Source organism: Tamandua tetradactyla, chromosome 16 (genome assembly GCF_023851605.1).
Source record: "Tamandua tetradactyla isolate mTamTet1 chromosome 16, mTamTet1.pri, whole genome shotgun sequence".
Taxonomy (NCBI): Eukaryota; Metazoa; Chordata; class Mammalia; order Pilosa; family Myrmecophagidae; genus Tamandua; species Tamandua tetradactyla.
The window spans coordinates 18,670,940-18,697,688 of NC_135342.1; the positions used below are offsets into that span (position 1 = coordinate 18,670,940).

At 38.3% G+C, this 26,749-nt stretch overlaps 1 long non-coding RNA gene across 1 annotated transcript in view; it reads left to right on the forward strand.

The window, feature by feature from the left end:
* Positions 1-26,749, forward strand: part of LOC143660201 (uncharacterized) — a 40,971-nt gene extending 14,222 nt beyond the window's left edge. The window contains exons 3-4 of the long non-coding RNA XR_013163880.1: positions 25,110-25,473; positions 26,333-26,749. This is a non-coding gene — a long non-coding RNA (uncharacterized LOC143660201). The remainder of the gene's footprint in view (positions 1-25,109; positions 25,474-26,332) is intronic.

Sequence of the window (26,749 nt, forward strand, 5' to 3'; positions counted from 1 at the left end):
GGTGTCAGAGTGTAAGGAAGGTAGAACAGAGTTTGGTGCATGGGGGGCAGGGTGTAGGTGTGTCCTTGCACAGGGCTAGCCCAGAGGGCCCTGGATGCAGATGTGGGAGTGTGTAGGGTCAAGCATTGGGGGATGTGGGTTACAGGGTGGTGGTGTCAGGTAGGCGGTGCACTGGCATGGATGTGCATATGTGTAGGGGGCTGGAGCAGGTGTGCACGTATGTGCAGGGTGGGGGTTATGTCACAGATTCTCTTGTAAGCACCTGCCAAGTGTGGGAGCAGGGTGCTTGTGCTAGGGAGATGGGGAAAGCATGCACATTTGTGGGGCAGGGGGTTGGGGTGCAGAAGTCAAGAAGTCAATGCACAAATGCATGGGCACCTGATGGCAAGGAGGATGTGGCTGTGATGGTATGTGGGTCTTGGGGTCAGGCCCTGGTATGCACTCATCTACTGGAAGGACCCTTGTGTGCACATATGTGAGCTCAGGGCCAGAGGGTCAGAGTTGTGCTTGCATGGGCTGGGGGTGGGTGTGGCCTGGCTGTGCAGTCTAGAGCTTGCCCAGAGCTGGAAGTGTGACTGGGGGCCTGTGTGCATGCACAGATCTGGGAAGGCCTTAAACTGATATATATGTGTGTAGATCTCAGGGGATCAGGGTGGGATTGTGCAAATATATGGGCTGGGGGGAGGCATAGCCTGGGTATGAAGGTGAGTGCCCGCAGCCTTTGTGTACTGACCACCTGCAGGGGGCAGGGAGGGGAAGTTGGGTCTCATTAAAGGCAGGATGAGACTGCATTTGTGCAGGAGAGATGGGTTGGGCTGGCATAGGTGTGCACATGCTTGGGGTGTGGCTGTGGGGTGGACACGCTTGGCTAGTGGGGTTGGCAGGGTTGGGATGCTTGGAGCTTGGGGAGGGGGTAAGTGATGAGGTTCAGTTGCATGGGGTGGGGGTGAGTCACAGGTTGCGGGCTTGCACCAATGATGGTGGCACACTTAAGGGATGTGGCTTGGCTTACTTCCTTGTTTCCATCTCCCTCTCCATGAACTCCTGAGGGCTTTGGGCTTCTGTTTGGAAAGGGTTGTGTGGTAGTTAGAGTCAGTTGTCAACTTGGTCAGGTGAAGGCACCTAGTTTTGTTGCTGCAGACATCAGCCAATGGTACATGAACTTCATCTGTTGCTAATTACATCTGCAGTCAGCTTGGAGGCGTGCCTGCTGCAATGAAAGACATTTGACTTAATTGGCTGGTGCTTAAATGAAAGAGTGCAACGTAGCACAGCCCAAGCAGCTCAGCATACCTCATCTCAGCACTTGCAGCTCAGCCAAGTCCTTTGGAGGTGCAGAAAGAAATCACTCCAGGGAAAGTTGTTGGAACCCAGAGGCCTGGAGAGAAGGCCAGCAGAGACCATTATGTACCTTCCCACATAAGAAAGAACTTCAGTGGAAAGTTGGCTGCCTTTCCTCTGAAGAACTAACAAAATAAATCCCCTTTTATTAAAAGCCAATCTGTCTCTGATGTGTTGCATTCTGGCAGCTAGAAAACTAGAACAGATGGAATGGAAGCTCCTTTCCAGGGATGGAAGCTCCTATGTAGCTTGATCCCATGGTGCCAGGGCCAGACTCATCCCTGGGAGTCATCTCCCATGCCACCAGGGAGACTTTCACCTCTGGTTCCAATATCCTAAAGAGGGAAGGGCAATGATTTCACTTGCAGAGTTGCTTAGAGAGAGTGAGGCCACATTTGAGCAACAAAAGTGGTCCTCCAGCCAATAGAACTATTTACAAAAACAATTTGCAGGCTGGATTTGGCCCACAGGCAATAATTTACCAAGACTAGGTTTAAAGTGTTGAGAGGCAGCTTCAAGGAGAAAAAAAGGTCTTAAGCTGAGTACTGAAGGGCAGAATCTGCTAATCAAAGGAGTAAAGAGAGACTTCCCAGTCAAGATGGTGGCTTAACAATGTGCACATTTTAGTTCGTCCTCCAGAACAACTACTAAATAACCAGAAACAGTACAGAACAGCTCCTGGGGACATGTCAGTGACCAGACACACAGCATACCCCAGTCTGGACCAGCTGGACCGACTGTGAGCCCCCACAGAACTGTGAGTTCCCAAAGCTGCAGTGGCAGGTGCCCCTCTCCCACAGGATGCTTCCCAGAGGGGAAAGGAAAGAAACTTTACCAGCAGCAGGGGCTGAACCCAACCAAAGGCCAATTGTGGAATTAATTAACAAATTCTGACTACTGAAAATAGACCCCCAGATTAGGTGAACCTAGTCAAAGTGGAGGCTGCTCATTTTTGCCCCAGCACCAAGGGGGCAGGGCTGACAGAAAAAGGGGAAAAAAAGAGAAGGAAACAGAGGTTTTTGTGGCTATGTTTCTACAAAGGCTTGACTGCCTTTGTATATAGTGGCAGGAATTTTCAGGCTGCAACTGTCCCAGACATAGGGGCATAGAAGTGAGCTCTTTTGGGGGCTTGTTTGGAGACTGTGCCTTCCCCAGGGGAGGGGTGAAGCCCAACTCAGGTGGAATCCCTCCCTCAAGGAATTCAGACACAGGGCTTGGTAATTTGAAGCCATTAAAACCAGCTTACAACCTCTCCTCTGTCTCCACCATGCCCCAGCAGAGAGAGTCCACCAAAGTTAAAGGTACCACATCATCTTATGCTGATGGGACCTGCAGGCAGACAAGTGCCACATACTGGGCAGGATAAGAAAGACAGAGTCCAGAGACTTCACAGGAAAGTCTTTCAACCTGCTGAGTCTCACCCTCAAGGAAAATGACACAGGTGACTCTTTCCCCTGATAGGAGGCCAGTTTGGTCTGGGAAAATCTGGCTAGGGTCTATTATATATAATATATATAATAAGTAGACCCCCCTAAGGGGGGGTAAGGCACCATACAAGCAGGGCAAGAAACAAGAAAATGAGAAATGAGAAATTCTCCTCTGTTAAACAAAACTTAAGCTAGAGGTCCAGATAAAGCTGAACTGAATGTCAAAGAACAGATAGACAACAAATTCATCCAGCAAGAAAACCCTAGGTAAAAGAAGTGAAAGCAATCTCAAGAATAAACTAATTAAGGTAATTAAATGCCCAGATGCCAGCAAAAAATAACAAATCACACTAGGAAAATTGAAGATATGGCCCAGTCAAATGAACAAACCAACAATTCAAATGACATACAGGAACTGAAACAATTCAGAATATACAAACAGACATGGAAAATCTCATCAAACCAAATCAATGAATTGAGGGAGGATATGGAGAAGGCAAGGAATGAACAAAAAGAAGAAATTGAAAATCTGCAAAAACAAATCACAGAACTTATGGGAATGAAAGCCAAGGTAGAAGAGATGAAAAAATCAATGGAAACCTACAATGGTAGATTTCAAGAGACAGAACATAGGATTAGTGAACTGGAGGATGAACATCTAAATCCATCAAGAAAAAGAACATATAGGGAAAAAATGGAAAAATATGAGCAGGGACTCAGGGAATTGAAAGACAATATGAAGCACAAGAATATACATGTTGTGGGTATCCCAGAAGGAGAAGAAGAGGGAAACAAGGAGAAAAACTAATGGAGGAAATTATCACTGAAAATTTCCCAACTCTTAAGAAAGACCTAAAATTACAGATCCAAGAAGTGCAGTGTACCCCAAAGAGAATAGATCCAAATAGACATACTCCAAGACATTTACTAATCAGAATGTCAGAGGTCAAAGAGAAAGAAAGAATCTTGAAAACAGCAAGAGAAAAGCAATCCATTACATGCAAGGGAAGCCCAATAAGACTATGCACAGATCTCTCAGCAGAAACTGTGGAGGCAAGAAGACAGTGGGATGATATATTTAAATTATTAAAAGAGAAAAACTGCCAACCAAGAATTCTATACCCAGAAAAATTGTCCTTCAAAAATGAGAGAGAAATTAAAACATTTTCAGACAAAAATCACTGAGAGAATTTGTGACCAAGAGAACAGCTCTGCAGGAAATACTAAAGGGAGCACTAGAGACAGATACGAAGACAGGAGAGAGAGGAGTGGAGAAGAGTGTAGAAAGGGAGACTATGAGTAAAGGTAAAAAGAAGGAAAATTAGATATGACATATAAAATCCAGAAGGCAAAATAGTAGAAGAAAGTACTACCCATGCAGTAATAACACTGAATGCTAATGGATTAAACTCTCCAATCAAAAGACATAGTCTGGCAGAATGGATTAAAAAACAGGACCCATCTATATGCTGTCTCTACTCAAAGGACATGAGGGCAAGGACAGAAATGGACATTTACACACCAGTGTTTATAGCCGCATTATTTACAATTACCAAGAGATGGAAGCAGCCAAAATGTCCATCAACAGACGGTTGGCTAAACAAACTGTGGCATTTACATGAGATGGAATATTTTGCAGCTGTAAGACAGAATAAAGTTATGAAGTATGTAACAACATGGATGGACCTTGATTATCTACTTAATATATTCTAGGATGTATCCAGGCATTACTTTAAGCTATACAGGATTAAAGGCCCTCTTTCTTATTCTGGTCTCCCTGTGTTTCAATTGTTCAAATGAGTTAGGTTGAGTTAGATTATGTGCCACAGAAAATTTAAGTTCCTGCAAAATAAACCTTTATTCCTTTGGTTTCAAAATGTATTTGTGGTTCTAAAATACAGACAATATCTTCCTTACCCCTGTGTCTTGAATTACTTTAATCTGAATCTGATCAGCTTCATTCTTATATCTAAATAACAGCCTCTTAAAATCCAGAAATAATAATTACCACTCTGGACTAAATGTGTCTGCTATAACAGCTAACAATCTAGGCCCCTGTTTTCTTAAAAGCATTTTATAAAGGAGACCATACAATAATTGTTCTTTTATTTCTGGCTTATTTTGCCTCACCAAATGTCCCACAGATCCATTCACATCATTGCATGCCTCATAACTTTGTTCCTTTTTGCAGCAGCACAATATTGATCATATGTATCCACCATTGTTCCACCAATCTACTTCTCAGTCAGTGCATCCCTCAGCCACCTGCACTCTTTAGGCATCATGTATAATGCCTAAAGTCCACAGTCCATCAACACTCTCAATTTTAGATAGTTTCATTGTTCCCAATAGAAAGATAACCAATAACACAACCTCACCAAATAGGAAATCTAAACCTCCCCCTAACTCTTGTCCCCACCCCATTATTCCCCTCTGTTGTTGCTGTAGTAGTGCTGATTTCCTCTTAAATATAGCCCATAAAATGCAATAACAGTTTCCTCCAATATCCTGGGCTCTTTGCACATAAATCATACATTAGAAATATATCTTGGAAGAACTAATTCATATTTCTAGTGTTAATCAGTGGAACACTTAGCTCTATACAACCCCTTTCAGTCTTGTTCACCTTCAATATGGCAATATTACTTATAGACCCGCTAGAGAACCATGTTCACTTCTATCTATTCCCTTACATTTGAGTTCAATGTCATTAGCTAACCGTTCACTCATCTCTAGCTTCTATGTATCTCTAATTCCCCTATATTCTTTATTATAAGCCTCTGATTTTACCTTTACTGTGATCATAAAAGTGGAGTCATACAGTATCTATCCTTTTGTGTCTAGCTTTATTCACTCAGCATTATGTCCTCAAGGCTCATCCATCTTGTCATGTGCATTAGGATGTCATTTTGTCTTACTGCTGCATCATATTCCATCATATGTATATAGCACATTTTGATAATCTACTTGTCTGTTGATGGGCATTGGGTTTGTTTCCACCTTTTGGCTATTGTGAATAATGCTGCTATGAACATCGATGTGGAAATGTCTTTTTGTATCACTGCTTTCAGCCCTTCTGGGTATATGCCAAGTACTGCTATTGCTGGATCATAGGACAACTCAACATTTATTTTCCTGAAAAACCACTAACCTGTCTTCCATAGTAGCTGCACCATTATGCATTCTGACCAGTAGTGCATAATGTCCCAATTACTACACATTCTTTCCAACATTTATAGTTTCCTGTTTGTTTAATAGCAGCCATTCTTAGAGATGTGAGGTGGTATATCATTGTAGTCTTGATCCGCATTTCCCTTATAGCCAATGAAAATGAATATCTCTTCATGTGTTTTTGAGCCATCTGTATTTGCTCTTCAGAAAAATGCTTATTCATATCTTTAGCCCATTTTATAATTGCGTTGTTCTTTTGTTGTTGAGTTGTATGATTTCTTTATGTATACAGGATATTAAACCTTTGTTCAATATGTGATTTCTAAATATTTTCTCCCATTGAGTTGACTGCCTCTTTACCTTTTTGACAATGTCTTTTGAGATGCAGAGGCATTTGATTTTGAGGAGTTCCCATTTATCTATTTTTTCTTTTGTTGCTTGTGCTTTGGGTGTAAAAGTTTAGGAAGCTACCTCCTATGTAGCTTGAAGATGTTTCCCTATATTTCTTCCTAGAAGCCTTATGGTGCTGGTTCTTATATTTAGGTGTTTGATACTCTGAGTTATTTTTTTGTATAAGGTGTTAGGTAAGGGTCCTCTTTCATTCTTTTGGCTATTGTTATCCAGGAATCCCATGCCCATTTATTGAAAAGACTATTTTGACCCAGTTTACTGGATATGGGGGCCTTGTCTAAAATCAGTTGACCATAGATTTGGTGGTCTGTTTTGGCACTCTTGATTTGATTCCATTGGTCAATACTTCTATCTTTGTGCCAGTATCATGCTATTTTGACCAATGTGGCTTTATAATATGTTTTAAAGTCAGGGAGTATTAATCTTTCCACTTCATTTTTCTTTTTTAAGATGTCTTTAATTATTTAAGGTCTCTTTCCCTTCCAGATGAATTTGACTACTAGCTTTTCCAAGTCTTCAAAATAGTTTGCTGGAATTTTGATTCGTACTGCACTGCATACGTAGATCAATTTGGGTAGAATTGACATCTTAACTATATTTAGCCTTCTTATCCATGAGCAGGGGATGTCTTTCCACCTGTTTAGATCTTCTTTGATTTCTTTTAGCCATGTTACATGGTTTTCTGTGTACAAGTCCTTTACATCCCTAGTTAAGTTCATTCCTAAGTACTTGATTCTTTTAGTTGCTATTTTGAATGGAATTTTTTTCCTTTATGACTCCTCAGTTAGGTCATTGCTTGTATATAGAAACATTCCTGATTTTTGCACAATAATTTTATATCCCACCACTTTGCTGAATTTGTTTATTAGCTCAAGTAACTTTGCTGTAGATTTCTCAGGATTTTCCAAGTGTATTATCATTTCATCTGCAAATAATGAAAGTTTTACTTCTTCCTTTCCAATTTGTATGCCTTTTATTTCTCTGTCTTGTCTGATTGCTCTAGCTAGAACTTCTAGCACAATGTTGAATAATAGTGGTGACAGTGGGCATCCTTATCTTGCTCCTGCTCTTAGGCGGAAGCTTTCAGGCTCCACTGAGTACAATGCTGGTTATCATTTTTTCATATATGCCCTTTATCATATTGAGTAAGTTACCTTTGATCCATATCTTTTGAAGTGTTTTTATCAGAAAAGGCTGTTGAATATTGTTGAATGCTTTTTCAGCATCGAGATGATCATGTGAATTCTCCCTTTCAATTTGTTAATGTGCTGTATTACATTAATTGATTTTCTTGTGTTGAACAAACCTTGATTCCTGGTATAAACTGCACTTGGTGTTGGTGTATAATTCTTTTAATGCAATGTTGGATTCAATTTGCTTATATATATATTTTCAATTTGTTTCTATTTTGTTGAGAAATTTTGTATCTATGTTCATTAGGAAGATTGGCCTATAGTTTTCCTTTTTCTTTTATTTTTGCGGGGGTTGGGGGGGTGTATGGTCCAGGAATTGAACCTGGGTCTCCTGCATGGAAGTCAAGCATCTACCACTGAAACATTAGTTTTCTTTTTTTTTTTTAATAACATCTTTACCCGGTTTTGGTATTAAAATGATTTTAGCTTCATAAAATGAGTTAGGTAGTGTTTCTTTTTCCTCAGTTTTTTGGAAAAGTTTGAGCAGGGTTGGAATAAATTCTTTATGGAATGTTTGATAAAAGTCCCCTGTGAAGCAGTCTGGCCCTGGGCTTTTCTTTGTAGAAAGATTTTTGATGACTTAATCTCTTTACTTGTGATTATTTTGCTGAGATCTTCTATTTCTGCCTGAGTCAGTATAGTTTGTTTGTGTGTTTCCAGGAATTTCTCCATTATATCTAATTCATTAGTTTGTTGGCATATAGTTGTTCATAGTATCCTCTTATGATTTCTTTTATTTTTTCAGGGTCGGTTGTAACACACTCCTTCCCATTTCTGATTTTGTTTATCTGCATCCTCTCTCTTTTTTTCTTTGTCGTTCTTGCTAGCAGTCCACCAATTTCATTGATTTTCTCAAAGAACCAACTTTCGGTTTTCTTGATTGTTTCTATTGTTCATTTGTTCCCCCATTCATCTTACTCTGCTTTCATCCTCATTATTTATCTTCTTCTATTTGCTTTGGGGTTAGTTTGCTTTCTTTCTCAACCTCCTCCAGGTGAGCAGTTATGTCCTTGATTTTTGCTCTTTCTTGTTTTTTGTTTTGTTTTGTAACACGGGCAGGCACCAGGAATTGAACCCACATCTTTGGCATGGCAAGCAAGAACTCTGCCTGCTGAACCACCATGGCACACACATCTTTCTTGTGTTTTAATAAAAGACTTTAGGGCAAGAAGTTTCCTCTCAGCACAACCTTTGCCACATTCTATAAGTTCTGATATGCTGTATTCTCATTTTCATTCATGTCAGATAGCTACTTATTTCTCTAGCAATTTCTTCTTTGGCCCATTCATTGTTTAAGAGTGTGTTATTTAATCTCCATATATTTGTGAATGTTCTCATTCTTTAGTGGTTATTGAGATCTGGCTTCATTACATTGTGATCTGAGAAAGTGCTTTAAATAATTTCTATGTTTTTAAATTTATAAAGACCTGTTTTGTGCCCCAGCATATGATTTATCCTGGAGAATGTTCCATGAGCCCTAGTGAAGAATGTATATCCTGTTGTTTTGGGTGTAATGACCTATATATGTCTGTTAAGTCTAATTTATTTATCAAGTTGTTTAAGTTCTGTGTTTCCTTATTGATCTTCTGTCTGGTTGTTCTATCTATAGGAGAGAGTGGTATATTGAAGTCTCCTACTATTATTGTTAAAACATATATCACTCCCTTCAGTCTTGCCACTGTCTGTCTCATGTACTTTGAAGCTCCTTGATTGGGAGCATAAACATTTTTATGTTTATTATTTCTTCTTGGTGGATTGTCCCTTTTATTAATACATAGTGTTCTTCTTTGTCTCTTATGATGTCTATTCTAGTTTGCTAGCTGCCAGAATGCAATATAGCAGAAACAAAATGGCTTTTAAAAGGGGAATTTAATAAGTTGCTAGTTTACAGTTCTAAGGCTGAGAAAATATCCCAATTAAAACAAGTCTACAGATATGTCAAATCTAAGGCATCCAAAGAAAGATACCTTGGTTTGAGAAGGCTGATGAAGTTCAGGGTTTCTCTCTCAAGTGAGAAGGCACATGGTGAACACAGTCAGAGTTTCTCTCTCATCTGGAAGGGCACATGGTGAACATGGCATCATCTGTTAGCTTCTTCTCCTGGCTTCCTGTTTAATGAAGCTTCCCAGGGAGACATTTTCCTTCTTCATCTCCAAATGTTGTTGGCTGGTGGTCTGCTTCTCATAGCTATGTCATTCTGCTCTGTTCTCTCTGAATCTTCTTCATTCTCCAAAATGTTTCCTCTTTTATAGGACTCCTGAAACTTCTCAAGACCCACCCAAATGGGTGGAGATGTGTCATCATCTAATCCATCTTAACAACCACTCTTGATTAAATCACATCTCCAGGGAGATGATCTGATTACAGTTTTAAACATGCAGTATTGAATAGGGATAATTCTACCTTTATGAAATGGGATTTTGATTAAAACATGGCTTTTCTAGGGGACATACATCCTTTCAAACCAGCACATTCTACCCTCTGGACCCTAAAAAGGGTCATGTTTTCCCATATACAAAATACATTAATTTCATAACAATATCAGAAATCCTTAAACCATTTCAGTAGCAATACAAATGAAATACAAAGTTAGAAACAGTACCAACTCCTATCAAAGTTATTTACAGGCATAGTTTGTTCTAAGGCAAAATTATCCTCTGGTTCTGGACCTATAAAAACTCAAAACAAGTTATTTGCTGCCAATATGCAAAGGAGGAACAGTCATAGGATACATATATCCATTTCCATAGAGAGGAAGGAACGCAGGGGTCACAGGACCCTAGCAATTTTGCAAACCTGCAGGGCAAAGTCCATCAGATTTCTAAGTCTGAGAATCATTTATCTTCAAGGTTTCTGAAAGTGACACTCCCACCCTTTCCAAGGGCCTATGCAGAGACCTGCCTCTCTCTGAAAGCAACCTTGGGGGACACTGGGGAGACAACCTTTCTCTTGGCTCCGCCCTCTGAAAGCATTGGGGCCACACGTGGGCTCTGTACGATCTCTGGGGCACACGCTCAACCCCTCCATGTGGTGGCAGCCAGGCTCTCCACAAACCCCAAGGACCTGCAACACTCTTGCTGGCTTTCTATGTAGTAGCCTTGGATCATGTCCATCAGACATAAGGAGTTTCCACAAATCCTTCCTGGATAACTCCATGTCTGATCCTGGCTTTCTCTGAAATGGCTGACAGGTTCCACATTTGGTTAAATCCTCGCACAGGGCACTATTCTCTGCAGCCTCCCTTTCTGGAGGCCCAGAATTTTTGAGGACATCAATTTCTGGTTTCTATGTACTCAAGAGCTCAGTTTTCAGCTTATTTCTCTCTTGTTGCATTTCACTATAAGCTGTGAGGAGAAACCAGGCTGCACTTTCGACATTTAATTTGGAGATGTCTTCTGCTAAATATCTAAGTTCCTGGCTTTTAAAATCTGCCTTCCAGCCAAAGCCACTAGTCAACTTTGCCAGATTATCTGCCATTTTAAAACAAGGATCACCTTCTTTCCAGTCTGTAATGACACATGCCTCATTTCTGTCTATAGCTTCATCACAGGTAGCTTTAGAGTTAACATTTCTACTGACAGTCTCTTCAAAGCATGTTAGGCCTTTTCTATCAGGCTCCTCACAACTCCTCCAGATTCTTCCCCTTATCCATTTAAAAAACCATTTCAACATGTTTGGTATTTGCAAACCACAGCAGCACCCCAGTCTCAGTACCAAAATCTGTTCTAGTTTGCTGGCTGCTGGAATGCAATATACCAGAAACAGAATGGCTTTTAAAAGTGGAATTTAGTAAGTTGCTAGTTTACAGTTTAAGGCTGAGAAAATGTCCCAATTAAAGCAAGTCTATAGAAATGTCTAATCTAAGGCATCCAAAGAAAGATACCTCGGTTTGAGAAGGCCGGTGGAGTTCAGGGTTTTTCTCTTGAGTGAGAAGGCACATGGTGAACACAGTCAGAGTTTCTCTCTCATCTGGAAGGGCACAGGGTGAACATGGCATCATCTGCTAGCTTCCTCACCTGGCTTCCTGTTTCGTGAAGCTCCATGGAAGACATTTTCCTTCTTTATCTCCAAAGGTTGCTGGCTGGCAGACTCTCGTTCTTGTGGCTATGTAGTTCTGCTCTGCTCCCCCTGAATCTCCTTCATTCTCCAAAATGTTTCCTCTTTTATAGGACTCCAGAAACTTCTCAAGACCCACCCAAATTGGTGGAGACATGTCATCATCTAATTCATCTTAACAACCACTCTTGATTAAATCATATCTCCAGGGAGATGATCTGCTTGTAGTTTCAAACATACAGTATTGAATAGGGATAATTCTACATTTATGAAATGGGATTTTGATTAAAACGTGGCTTTTCTAGGGAACACACATCCTTTCAAACCAGCACAATGTCTTTACATTTAAAGTCTATTTTATCTGATATTATTTATAGCTACTCCTGCTTTCTTTTGGTTAGAAGTTGCATGGAAAAATTTTTTCCATCCTTTCACTTTCAATCTATTTGTATCCTTTTGTCTAAGTGAGTCTCTTGTAGGTAGCATATTGCTGGATTATGTTTGTTAATACATCCTGCCAACCTGTATCTTCTAATTGCTAAGTTTAGTCCATTAACATTCAAAGTTATTACTGAAAAGGCATTTCTTGACTCCATCATCTTATCTTTTGGATTTTATTTGTCAGATCTATATATTCCTTTCCCTCTCTTTATTTTTATCCTTTGTGTTACTCTTACTGGTACTCTTCTCCAGACCTCCCTCTCCTGTTTTTTTTCCAACTGGCCAAACTTCCTTTAGTATTTCTTGCAGGGTGTTCTAGTTTGCTATCTGCCAGAATGCAACACACCAGAGATGGACTGACTTTCAATGAAAGGGGATCTATTTAGTTAATGTATAGTTCTTCAGAGGAAAGGCATCTAACTTTTGACTGAGTTTCTTTCATACCTGGGAAGGCACCAGGTGATCTCTTCTGGCCTTCTCTTCAGAGAACAATTCCTTTCTTCATCTCCAAAGGCCTAGGCTGAGCTGCGAGTGCTGAGATGAGGTATGCTGAGCTGTTTGAGCTGTGCTATGTTGAGCTCTCTCATTTAAGCACCAGCCAATTAAATCAAACATCATTCATTACAGCAGGCATGCCTCCTAGTTGACTGCAGATGTAATCAGGAACAGATGATGTTCACAAGCCATTGGTTCATGTCCACAGCAATAGAACTAGGCACCTTCACCTAGCCAAGTTGACACCTGAATCTAACTACCACACAGGGCTAGTCTCTTGTTGACAAATTCCCTCAGGCTTTGTTTGTGAAAATTTTAACTTCTCCCTCAGTTTCGAAGGACAATTTGTCTGGGTAAAGAATTCTTGGCTGAAAACTTTCACTTTTAGGATCTTAAATATATCATACCACCACCTTCTTGTCTCCATGGTGCTGGTTGAGTAGTCTTAACAGTCTTATGTGGTTTCTATGTAGTAGATTTCTTTTCTTTTGCTGCTTTGAGAATTTTCTGTTTCTCTTCAACATTTGACAGACTGATTAGTATGTGTTCTGGGGAAGGCCTATTTGGATTTATTCTATTCGGAGTGCATTCAGCTTCTTTGACTTGTATATTTATGTCCTTTATAAGGGTTGGGAAGTTTTCCCCCATTATATCCTCAATTAATCTTTCTAGCTTTTTACTCTTCTCTTCTCCTTCTGAGAGACTGATCATTCTTATATTTGTGTGTTTTGTTTTGTCCATAATTTCCCTGAGATCCCATTTAAATGTTTCCATCTTTTTTTTTTTTTGCCATTTGCTGTTTTGAGTTTCTGAAATAAGTTGTACTGTCCTCTAGTTTACTTATTCTTTCTGACTCTTCAAATCTGCTATTGTGTGTCTCTAGTATGTTTTATATTTGGTCTGCAGCATCTTTAACCTCTGTAATATCTGCTATTTTTCTATTTATTCTTTAAAATTCCTCTTTATGCTCTGCTAGTGTCTTCTTGATCTCCTTTATACTATTAGCCTTCCCATTTATTTTATTTAGTTGAGTTATATGAACATCTTTGTTTAATTGTTCCAACATCTGTGTCTCCTCTGGTGTTTTAATTTAGTTGTTAGGCTGGGCTATATCTATCCACATTGTGATATGCTTAGTGATCTTCTGTTGTTTTCACCGCATGTAAATACCTTGATTGATTTACTTTGGAAGTTGATTTCCTTCAGTAGTCTAAAGCCTTGTGTTTGCAGGATGAATATGCAGCAGGATACAGGGCAAACAGTGTGGTGATGTGTTGCAGCGCAGGTATGGGAGCAAGTTGGGGATGCTATTCTGGTGCCTGTGAATATGGGCACCCAGCAGCAGGGGAGGATGTGGCTGTGTGGGTGCATGGGTCTGGGGGTTGTAGTCCTCATGTGTGCTGGTTTAGACTGTGGAGTCCTTTCTGCATATGTACAGAGCTATGGCAGTGGGTCTTCATTATGCCTGCATGGGATGGGAGATAGATGTATTCTGGCTGCATAGTACAGTGCTTTCCCAGAGCTGGGGGGTGTGGCTGGGGCCATACAGGTGCATTGGTTTAGGAGTGCTGTAAACTGATGTACTCATTTGCAGAGCTCAGGGGGTCAGGTGGGGCTGTGCAACTATATGGGCTGTGGGTGGGTGTTGCCTGGGTATGGCGGTAAGTGCCCACAGCCTTTATGCACTGGTGATAGCCTGCAGGGAGCAGGGAGGGGGAGGTAGTGCTCAGGAGGGGTGCAGAAGAGGTGGGTTGGGCTGCACTTGGGGCGGGGGTGTAGGGCGGCTATGCATGTGAAGGGTTGGCAGGGCAGGGGCACTTGGAATCTGGGGAATGGGGGCTGGTGAAGGGATTTATGTGCATGGGGTATATGGTGAGTCACGGGTCATGGGTCTGCGCTGGTAAAGGTAGTGCAGTCAAGGAATGCAGCTTGGCTTACTTCCTGGTCCCCATCTCCCCATCCGTGCACTCATGAAGGCTTCCGGCTTCCACATTAAGCTGTTTGCACTAGCTGGACCATCTGGGTTCTCTGCTTCTCAGTTCCTCACCTTTTGCAACCAGGGATGCCCTATGTGGTGCAGAAGACTCTCCCAGGTCACTTACACCCTGGAATCGCTGCCTCAGTTGCCCTCCCATCCCTTCTCTAACTGTTCATTGGAACAGGGCTGACCCTGATCTATCGTATTCCACCATCGTCCTGGAACTATCAATTGTATTTTAAAACTTAAACTTCTGTGTGAGAAAAGGGGCTCAAAAAAAAGGAATAAGAAAGAATAATATGTTTATTTGGTGCAAAATTTTATTTCAATAGCACACTATCAAATTTAACTTGTATGGTGAGTTTATTTGAACAATATAACTTCAGAACTTCAAATAAGGAGTGGTTTGCTTAGGTACATCCCAGATTAATCTAGGCAGAATATTTAAAAGAATCGGCAAAATCACTATGAGAGCTGAGAAAAAAAGGTGGAAAAATTAAGCTTCTCCACCTGGGAAAGACATGATATTCTTGCAATTACTGGGGACTACCAATTTGATAGTTCAAGCCCACAATCTTGGGGTTTGCCCCTGTGAAACTTTTTCCTGCAAAGGAGAAGCTAAGTCTACCGAATATTACACCTAAGAATTACCACCAGAGAACCTCTTTAGTAGCTCAAATATGGCCTCTCTTTCTAAGTCAATTCCACAGTTGAACTCACTGCCCTCCCCTATATATGGGACATGACTCCCGGTGATATAAATCTCTTTTGCAACATGGGGCATGACTCCCAGGGATTAGCATGGCCCTGACATTGTCGGATTTAGAAAGGCTTTTTGACTGAAAGGGGGAAGAGAAATAAAACAAAACAACAACATTTCAGTGGCTGAATGATTTTAAATAGAGTTGAGAGGTTGTTTTGGAGGTTATTCTTCTGCAGTATGTATGTATTCCGTTTAGTTTTTGATGAACTGGAATAGCTAGAGGGAAATACCTGCAATTTTTGAACTATAGTCCACTAGCCATGATTCTTGAAGATCATTGACTGACCATAGAGCTCTTAAGGTGTGACCGTGTGATTGTGAAAACCTTGTGACTGATGCTACCCTTTATCCAGTGTATGGAGAAATGAATAAGAAAAAAATAGACAAGAAATAGATGATGGGGGGAGGAGATAATGGGATTTGGGGTGTTCTTTTTTTACTTTTGTTCTTATTTTTTTTGAAGTAATGAAAATGTTCAAAAATCGATTGTGATGACCAATGCACAGATATATGATAATACTGTGAACCACTAATTGCCCAATTTCGATGCTTATAGGGTATGTGAATATATAATATATCTCAATAAAATTGTGTTTTTAAAGAAGATATAACAATTATAAAATATATGCACTTAATAACAGAGCCCCAAAGTACATGAAGCAAAAATGGATAGAATTGAAGAGCGATGAAAGAATTGTACAATAAGAATTGGAGCTTTCAAAACACCATTTTTTTGCCTTCAATTTTTTATGCAATTTTATAAAGATAAATTCACATACCATATAATTATCCAAAGTTACAATCAATGATTCATAATATTATCATATAGTTATTATCATGTAGTTGTGCATTCATCACCACAATAAATTTTTGAACATTTTCCTTACTCCAAAAAATAAAAATATGAATAAAAATAAAAAAAAGCACCAGAAACATCCCAGACTCTTTATTCTCACTATTTATTTTGTCTTTATTTTTTACTCATCTTTCTATGTATTGGGTAAAGGAAGTGCCAGTCACAAGATTTCACAATCACACTGTCACATCATAAAAGCTTTGTAGTTGTACAATCATCGTCAAGAATCAAGGCTACTGGATTACAATTCAGGTATTTCCCTCTAGCTACTCCAATACACGAAAGACTAGAAAGAGATATCTATATAATGCATAAGAATAACCTCCAGAATGATCTCTTGACTCTATTTGAAATCTCCCAGCCACTGAAACTTTATTTTGTTTCACTTCTCTTTCCACTTTTGATCAAAAAGACTTTTTTAATCCTATGATATGAGGGCCAGGTTCAACCCCAGGAGTCATGTCCTATTTGCCAGGGAGATTTACACCCTCTAGGAGTCATGCCCCACTTAAGGGGAAGGCAAGTGAATATCTGCTGAGTTGGCTCAAAGAGAGAGGACACATATGAACAACAAAAGATTTTCTCTGGCTGTCTCTTAGGCATAATTATAAATAGGCTTAGCTTCTCCTTTGCAGGAATAAGTTTCATCAGGGCAAGCCCCAAGACCAAGGGATTGGTCTGTTAAACTGGTAGCCCCCAATGTTTGCAAGAATATCAGAATTCCCCAGGTGGGGAAATCAAAACACCATTTTAAACAGTGGATAAAACAACAAGACAGAAGTTAAATAAGGAAATGGAGGACTCAAACAACACTATAAACCAATCACTCAACAAACATATATATAACACCCCACCCAACAACAATAGAACGCATATTCTTCTCAAGTGCGTATGGATTATTCTCCAAGATAGACCATATCTTAGGTCACAAATCAAGTCTTAATAAATTTAAAAGGATTGAAACCATACAAATTACCTTCTCTGACCACAATGGAATGAGAATAGAAATCAATAAAAGAATGAAAACTAGGAAATTCACAAATATGTGGAAACTGAAAAATACATGGATCAAAGAAGAAATCACAAGTGAAATTAGAAAATATCTGGAGATGAATGAAAATGAAAACAGAACATACCAATACTAGAAGGGTGTATCAAAAGCAGGGTCAGGGGAATTTTATAGCTGTAAACACCTACATCAAAATCTAAGAAAGATCTCAAATAAATATCCTAAATTCATACCTTGTGGGACTAGAGAAAGAGGAAAAATAAACCTAAAGTTAGCAGAAGGAAGTAAATAATAAAGACTAGAGCATAGATAAATAGAGAATAGAATCAACTAAAGTAAAAATTGGTTTGTTTTAAATTTGGATCTTAAATTTGGGTCTGGGATGGAACTCAGGAATGACACAATAGGTGTTGACTGGAAGAACAACCAGCTCTGGTTGCTGAACCACCCGATGGAGAACACTCAGAGTGAGAGGGGCCCATGGGCTTGTGTCTTTATTGTGGTCCACGGTTGGTAGATTTCCTAAGGAAGTCGTGGCTTGTTTAGCTTAGAGCAAATGCACATAAAAAGGGAAAGGGGCTCAGGGTATGAGGGTGGTGGGAGTAGTTAGCTTATCATTTGGGATCAGCTATGGGTTTTGGGTGAGGTGTGGGTGGTGGTTGCAGATGTAGGTTTGGGCTCTGGGGCAGTTTTCACCCTAGGGTGGGAAAAATGTTCATTAACTAGGCCAAAGGTCAGTGGTGAGGCAAGTGACTTAGTCAAAGTAAGATGGATGCTGAGGCAGCACACAGAATATTCTGATAGTTATAACATGGTTGTTTGAAAAAAATCAATATAATTGAGAAACTTTCAGCTAGAATTACAAAGAAAACCAGAGAGAGGACATAGATAACTAGAATCAGAAATGAAAGTAGGGAAATGCACCAATCTTACAGAAATAAAAATGATTATAAGAGAATGCTATGAACAATTGTAAGCCAACAAATTAGATAACCTAGATGAAGTAGGCAACTTCCCACAAATTACCTAAACTGACTGTGCTGGTTTGAAGCTATTATGTACCCCAGAAAAGCCATGTCCTTCAATCCTCATTCAATATCGCTGGATTGGGTCTCTTTTCTTATTGTTTCCATGGAGATGTGACCCACTCATTCAAAGTGGGGTTGCTTACCAGAGCTCTTTAAGAGGGAACCATTCTGAAAGAAGCTTAGAGCCAACAGGAATAACAGAGTACACATAAGCAGAGACCTTTGGAGATGAAGAAGGAAAACATCCCCAGGGGAGTTTTATGAAACAAAAAGCTGGGAGAGAAAACTAGGAGATGTCACCTTGTGCCTTTTCAGCTTACAGAGGTGTTCGGAATCCATCATCCTTTCTTGAATCAAGGTATCTTTCCCTGGATGCCTTAGTTTGGACATTTTTATGGCCTTAGAACTCTAAACTTGCAACTTAATAAATTCCCCTTTTAAAAAGCCATTCCATTTTGGTATATTGCATTTTAGCAGCTTTTGCAAACCAAAACACTGACTCAAGAAGAAACAGAAAATCTCAACAGACCCAAAACAAGGAAAGAGATAGAATCAGTAATCCAAAACATCCCAACAAAGAAAAGTCCAGGACTAGATAGCTTTGGTGATGAATTCTAGCAGTCATTTAAAGAAGAAATAGCACCAATCCTTCTTAAATTCCTTCAAAATATTGAAGAGGAGGGAATACATCCTAACTCACTCTAAGAGGTCAGCATTACCCTGATACCAGAGCCAGATAAAGACAGCGCGCATGCACGCGCACGTGTGCGTGCGCACACACACACACACACACACACACAAAGAAAATTACAGATGATTATCCCTTATGAATGTACATGCAAAAATCTGCAACAAAATTCTGGCATGTCAAACCTAATTTCATATTGAAATGATTCTATATCATGGCCAAATGGAATTTATTCCATGGGTGTGCAAATGGTGTTTTAACCTATAAAAATTTATGCATGTAATACATCACATTAATAAAATAAAGTTTGAAATCACATATTCATCTCAATTGATATAGCATAGGCATTGGACAAAGTCCAACACTTGTCATGATAAAAACACTCAGAATACTAGGAATAATAAGAACTTCCTCAACCTGAAAAAAAGGTATTTATGGAAAAAACCACAACTAACATACTCAGTGGTGAAAGACCAAAAGCTTTACCCCTGAAATCAGGAATAAGGCAAGGATGACTGCTTTTATCACAGCTTTCAACTGAAAGTTCTAGTCAGAGCAAATAGTCTAGGAAAATAAAAGGCATCCAAGATGGAAAGGAAGATATAATACTATCTCTACTTACAGTTGACATGATCCTAAATACATGAAATCCCTAAGAATCCACAAGAAAGTTTCTAGATCTAATAAAAAAATTCAGCAGATTTGCAGGGTACAAAATCAACATGCAATAATCAATTGTTTTTCTATATAGCAATATTGAAAATTGGAAAAAGAAGTTAAAATGCAATTGCATGTAAAATAGCCTTTAAAATAATAAAATATATAGGAATAAATTTAAACTTCTTAGGTAAAAGACATACAGTGAAAGCCACAAAACATTGCTTAAAGTAATTAAAACCTAATTAAATGGCAAGAGGTCCTGTGTTTATGGATTGGGAGACTGAATATTGTGAGGAGATAATACCCAAGTTACCTATGGATTCAACACAATTCCAAAAACCTTTTTTGCAGAAATGGAAAAGCCAATCCTGTAATTAATATAGAATTTCAGATGTCCCCAAATAGACATAACAATCTTAGAGAAAGAACAAAGTGAGAAGACTCACACTTCCTTATTTCAAAACTTACTACAATACTGCATTAATCAAAACAGTGTGGCACTGAAATAAGGACAGACGAATATATCAAGGAAATTACATTGAAAACCCAGAAATAAACTTATATATCCACGACCACTTGATGTTTGACATGTGCCAAGGTAATTAGACAAATGGTACTAAGATGAGTAGAAATCCACATGCAAAAGAATGAAGTTGGTCCTCTGCCTCTCCCCATATACCAAATTTAACTCAAAGTACATCGATGACCATAAATATAAGCGCTAAAACCATAAAACTCTTAGGAAAACAGGGGTAAATGTTCATGACCTTGGGTTAGACATTGGATTCCTAATTCCTAGATATGACTCAGAAAACATGAGAAAGAAAAGAAAAAGTAGGTAAGTTGGCTTCATCAAAATTAAAACCGTTTTTTCAACATGAAAAAGGTAGGATGGTCATTGTCCAAATGTCCCTAAAGAATGGAAGAAGGATCAAAGGAGAAGGAGAAGTTTAACAGAGAAGATAGCATTTAACAAATAGGTATGACTACTGAATCATTGTATTGATATTTCTTTTTAGTGTCCAGGGTTTTAGAGCAGCTAGAAGGAATTACCTGAAATTGTGGAACTATAACCCATACCATAATTTGAAATTTGTTCTATAACTACTTGTTAAAATGTCCGTTGAAATTTAGTGCTTTTTTGTATGTGTATATAAATTTAATATATCTGAGAAGGGTTTAATAGTGATAATATATAAAGAACTCCTACAACTCAATAATAAAATGACAAAAAAATTATTTAAAATAGGGAAAGGACTTGAGTATTTCTCCAAAGAAGATGTAGAAATGGCAAATGACCACATGAAAAGAGACAACATCATGAGTCATTGGGGAAATGCAAATCAAAACCACATTGATAGCACACTAATGCAAGGTGTTAATAATATATTATTATTATTAACTGGGGCTTTATATTTTATGCATGATTTTTCTGTAAACTTCCATCTTCTTTGATAAAAAATGATCTTATCAATAGCGAACCTTCTCTGAATTTCTTAAATGCCACATGGTTTAACAGAGCTTTATGATTGCAACTACAATCAATGTCCAGTTAGTAGATCTGCCTAATTTTATATTTTAAATTCCCACCAGCAAAACAATGAGAGGAACATGCAACGAACATTAGGGATTTTATAAGATAGTTACTGCAAAAAAAAACATCAGGTTAAGAAGTGCTTTTCTTCCTTCATTTTTTTTTTTTTTTTTAGTATGGAGTATATCAAATATATACGGAAGTAGTCAAAGTATTTTAATGAACCCCCACATAATTTTCACCCAGTTTAACTACTACCAAGGCATTGCTAATTTTGTTTTACCTACACCTTCATCTACTTCTCTGCCAAGCAAATTACTGCCAAACAAATCACATCATTTTGTCCATAAGTATTTCAAATGTCTTCCTAAAAGACACTTTTTAAAATGGTTTGAATTTCTTAAGATTTTATCAGGAAAATGCTTTTTAGCTGAATTTTTTTTCTGGTGGCATCATATATATCTGCAACTTTGTCATAAAATTTAGTGGAAAGTATTTCATTAATAAATTTTAAATTGAAAAAGAAAAACCCACCTTGCAATACCCACCAGGTTGGCTAAAATTGAAAAGACAAAAACAAAAACAAATAGAAAATAACAAGTGTTGACAAGGATGTGGAGAAAGTGGGACCCTCATTCCTTGTTGGTGGAAATGTAAAATAGTGCAGCTGCTGTAGCAAATCATTGCTGTTTCCTTAGACACAGAGCTTAAACACAGAGCTACCATAAAACCCAGCAATCCCACTTCTAGGTATATTCAAAAGAATTGAAATCGACTCAAATAGATACTTGTGCACCAATGTTATAAACAATAGCAAAAAAGTAAACACCACCCAAGTATACATTAACAGATGAATGGATCACACAATGGGATATATGTACATACACACAATTGGCTATTATTCAGCTATAAAAAGGAATGAATGAACCTTAAAAACATTTTGCTAAGAAAAATAATACAGACACAGAAGGACAAACATTGTATGATTCCACTTATATAAAATAGGCAAATTCATAGAGACAGTAGGAGAGTGGTTACCAGGGATTGAGGGGAGGGTGAATGGGAGTTTATTGTTTCATGGATACAGTTTCTGTTTAGGATCATGAAAATTTCCTGGACGCCAACAGTAGTAATGACTGCACAACATTACCAAAGTGCTTAATGCCACTGACTTATAACTTAAAATGGTTAAAGTGGTAAATTTTATGTTATGTATATTTTATGATAAAAATGTCAAAAAAAAGTAATGATGCATTCCAAAATGGTAAGGGCTCTGCCCTCACCCACAGCATCATGACGTTATCCCTCCCTACCAAAAGCAAGACTCCTCGATTTTATTTCTATTTTTACTACTTAAATGTGCACTTTAAATACTAAATTTAATTTTGCCACTACTACATACTTTGTATAAGTGCAATCATACTGTGTTTACTATTTTTTTTGTCTAGCTCTTTTGCTCAACGTCATATTTATGAGCATTAATCATGGTGTTTTATACAGTTCGTTCAATGTCCTACTGTGTGTTGTTCTATCGTATGAATATACCAAAAAAGCATTTATTCATTCTATCATTGATAGACACTTTGAGTTATTTCCAGCATGTTGTTACTATGACTGATACTGCTAAGATAATTCTCATACCTGTTTCTTGGTACCATGTGCACACATCTCTTATGCTTCTATTTTTGAATATATTTGAAGTCTCATAAGAATGCTTTTGAAATTTGGTTTTATAATCCACTAACATTAGATTTTTACTTATGTCATGAGGTGGAGATCAATTTCAGTTTTTTTTCTTAGTGCCTAATTTAACTCAGCACTAGTTGTGGAATATCTGTCATTCCAAAGAATTCCAAAGTGACACATTTGTTACAAATCTGAAGTCAACATAAAAGTGTACATGGAAAATCAGAAGGATCTACATATAAATTATTAAAATTAATCAAACAAGTTGGCAAGATTAAAGTATAAAAGGGCAAGTGCAATATTTAACAGTAAAGGTTAGGTTGGGCATTATTGTTAGGTTTCCAAACTCAGGGGAAATGTTTTCAATAATTCACTATTGCTTTTGATATTGTCTTTAATATTTGTAGACTTTTTCTATTATTAGCTTTCAAAATTTTCTTATCATGTGATGAATGATGAATTTGCCAAACTTTTTTTTGGCATTCCTGATACAAGTCAACTGTCATAATGTATTATCCTTTTATGTAGTATTGGATATAGTGTGGTAACATTTTTAAAGGGATCTTTGCATGCGTGTTTATGATAAGATGAGCCTGTCATTTTCCTTTCTATTAAAGGCTCTGGCAGATTTTGGTGTCAATGTTGTGGTGGCCTCAGAAAATTAGTTATAAATGTTTCCTATTTTGTTACTTTCAGAAAGAAATTTTCAGGTAGGCATGGTTTCCTTAAATATTTGGCAGAATTCACTGTTGGCATTCTCTAAGATTAGAGATTTACTTTAGTGAAGTTTTAAATAACGAAGTCAACTTTTCAATACTTCTAGATCTACTCCGGTTTTCTATTACTTCTTATGTCAGTTTTTGATAATGTTATATTTGTTAAACTATCCAGAAATTCAAACATTTCATTTAAGTTTTCAATTTCATTGGCATTAAGTTCCACAATATTCCCCTAGTCCATGGGATGATGTTTCCTTTTTCATTCTTTTCCTTGGCTTCTAACCATTTAAATAACCAATCTTAACCTGGCTTTCTCAATTTTATTTTTCTCATTTCATGAATAACCTTTTCATGGTGGGCAGAGATGGCTCAGTGCCAGAGTTCTCACCTGCCGTGCTGGAGACCCGGGTTCGATTCCCAGTGCCTGCCCATGTGAAAAAAAAAGAATAACCTTTTCAATTCTCTTGTATTGTTTCTCTCCTATTTATTTTAACTGTTCTTGTCTTTGTTATGCCTTTTCTTTACATTTGGAGGGGAGGTAATTGCTGTGCTTTTTCTAACTTTTTGAGATGGGTGCTCCACTTCTTGATTTCCAGCCTTTATTTTTTAATTCTTATATATGTATTTAATGTTCTTATTTCCCTTGAAGCATTGGTTGCATCCTACAAGTTTTGGTAGGAAATATTTTAACTATTGTTTAATTAAAAATATATCCCAGATTCCAGTGCAGTCTTTCTTTGATCCATGGGTTGAGAGTGGTTTTATTAACTTCCAAACAATATATAACTTTGGATCCAGTTAGGAGGTTAAAAACCTCATCAGTTATTTTAAATACATGGAGTCAGTAACTTGATCACTGAAAAGTCAAAGAGAACTCTTTGGTACCATTGGGGGTAACTTCAGGAAGCAGCAACTGATAGCTAGAATATATGATTATGAAAAATTCCTTGAAGGATGCAAGGGTAGCTTAGTGGTAGAATTCTCACCTGCCATGCAGTAGACCTGTGCTCAATTCCTGGCCTGTGCACTTCCAAACAAACAAAATTCAGCAATTGGTGCTGCAATAACTGATACTCCCATGGAAAAGCATGAAATGTGACCTCTGCCATACAGCACAAAAAGAAAAAAAATCCTTCACTCTAGTTTTCAATTTTAGTCTACTCTTTGTACTTAGTTTCCAGGAGAACATTAGCCAGTCCTTCTCAGTTCTGCTTACAGGAATAAAATAATAGAATAGTGTCAAGAACACCCTGTGGCCCAGTGAATCAGTAACTTCCCCCTCAGAAGACAAAAGTTTGACATTTCTGAGATTCAGCTAAGAAAAGAGTCATGAAGAACCTGCTGTAGAGCTTACACATCGATATTTAAATCTAATCATGGCAGCTGGAACAAGAAGACATGTTTGAGACAATACAGGATTGAGAAATTTGTCCGTGTCCTCTTCACAAAGAAATGCAATGTCATTGCTGACCTGATAGGAATGAATCATGCAAGCATTATTTGATTTTTGATATCTACTCCCTTTCCTTTATCTATAAAAACCCTAACTCACATCGTCACTTTGACTTGGTTTTGGGAAGATTCCTCCAGTTCCTTGTCAGTTCACTGGCAATAAATCACCTTCCCACTGAGAAACATGTTTCTTCTTTGTAGTGACAGATCAAGTGAGCCCTTCTACTGGAAAGAACCACGCTTGCAGTATCACGACTACCCAGAGGGCTGGAGAAATGAAGAAGTAGGATCATTAAATCATGGAAGCTTGGAGGAACTTCCATCTGTCCTGAAACTCAGACCTCTGAGGAGGTACATTGTTCAGCTCATTCTGTTAACTCTGAGCTCAGGCAGAATCCTGCAATTTAATGCAGATATCTGAGGAGCAGGCTCTGGGATATTGTTTGATGATATCTATGAGGAGACATGATGAAACAGATTGAGAGTTGGAAAAAACTGTAAACTATATTCGGTGGATGCTCCAAGAAGAAAGTTCTGCTGCCTGGAATTCCACACAGGAAGTACAGTAAGTCTTTTCTTCCTCTGACTTTGCATTTTCCTCTAATGTCCCCTATAGGCAGAGACTAACATAGAACTAGATGATGAAGCAGGAAGATTGTCTGCAATCTCTCCATTCTAGCTTCACAAAGCAGAATTATAAAGGTGGGGGGTGGGGTTTGGAGCTAAGAGACAATCATTTGTTAACCACATATGTGGGAATTATTTAGCTATATTTTGTTATTGATTTATGGCTGAATTTAATTCTATTCAGAACACATTCAATATTGTCATTGTTTTGAAATTTGTTCTTATGGTTTTATATCCCATCATATTGTCCATTTTTATTAATGTTTTAAGTGTACTTGAAAAGTGTATTTTATCTTCATTGCCAGAATCTTTTTGTTCTCCTAGCCTCATATGAGTTAAAAAAAAATCTTCTAGACCTTTTCCTTGAATAGACATCACTCCCAGGGGGAAAATAGCCCCAAATGTATGACCCCCCCCAAATTTTCCTGGAATTTGGCACACTAATTCTCCAGTATCTTGTCTTTTGATGCCTATGACATTTTAAAAATGTGCCTATCTTTCATTGTTTTCCTGTCAGACTTTGCTCTTAATTACCTATTTTACTATTACTGAAAATAAAAGCATATGAAATATTCTTTATTTTATCTTCTACATCTTAAAATTTGCTGTCATTTTCTCTGAAATACTCTATTATCTGATTGATCCTCTTTAATAGATAAACTACAAGATAAAATTTTCAAAACAGCTTAATCTTATATAGAAATTGTTAAAGAACTACATGGTCTAATATTGTAGAACGGTCCCCTTTGTTTAAACCATTGACCATTTTCCCTTAATGGTTATCTTTTTCTCATCAGTGAAAGTACTTGCTCAGCATTTGAGATGGCTTCAGTTGGATACCATATGGCACCTTGTTTAGCTATTGTGTTAGTTAGATTCAGTTGTCAACTTGGCCAGGTGAGCATACCTAGTTCGGTTGCTGCGGATACAAGCCAATGGTACGTGAACCTCATCTGTTGCTAATTACATCTGCAGTCGGCTAGGAGGCGTGTCTGCCGCAATGAGTGACGTTTGACTTAATTGGCTGGTGCTTAAATGAGAGAATGCAATGTAGCACAGCCTAGCAGCTCGGCATTCCTCATCTCAGCACTTGCAGCTCAGCCCAGGCCTTTGGAGATGCAGAAAGAAGTCACCCTGGGGAAAATTGTTGGAACCCAGGGGCCTGGAGAGAAGACCAGCAGACACCATCCTGTACCTTCCATGTAAGAAAGAAC